Below are 561 nucleotides of genomic sequence, written 5' to 3' on the forward strand. Positions count from 1 at the left end.
ATCACCAATATTAGACTCAGCTTCTCCCCCTTTCGATTGCTTGAAGTTCCCTTTGCCATTTCTTTGTCCTCTTGGCCTTTGAGAGCTACCATTCTTCAATGCTTAAAGCTTGTGGCAATTAGGTCTAGTGTGTCCTCAGATTCCACAATGATGGCAAAAGTGTTGAGTTTGTGGTCCTCTTTGTGAATTTGGAAGAGATTTTCCTTTCACTTCGAATTTAGCCACAACTGGGTCTGGAGGCTTTGTTAAAACCCGTTGAGCAACCACCTTTGGTTTCTTCTCAAACTTCCCTTTCTTAACAGTTGGAGTGGCTACTATTGGTTCCTTAGCTTTAACAAACTTCACCCCTTTAGACACATTGGCACTTGAACTACTCTCTTCGGTGTATCCTAAGCCGCTTTTGTCAAAAAAGGGTTTTTGATGTGTAAGCACTTCATCAAGCTTTTTGGAGGCAACCCACTCCATTTTAGCATTAGCCTGAATCACTTCAAGCTCAAGAAACTTAATCTTGGAATAATCCTCAGTTAGTTCTCCATTCAATGTCTCAACTTCACATTTAGT

The sequence above is a fragment of the Quercus suber genome, unplaced genomic scaffold (genome assembly GCF_002906115.3).
Source record: "Quercus suber isolate HL8 unplaced genomic scaffold, Cork oak 2.0 scaffold_602, whole genome shotgun sequence".
Lineage (NCBI taxonomy): Eukaryota > Viridiplantae > Streptophyta > Magnoliopsida > Fagales > Fagaceae > Quercus > Quercus suber.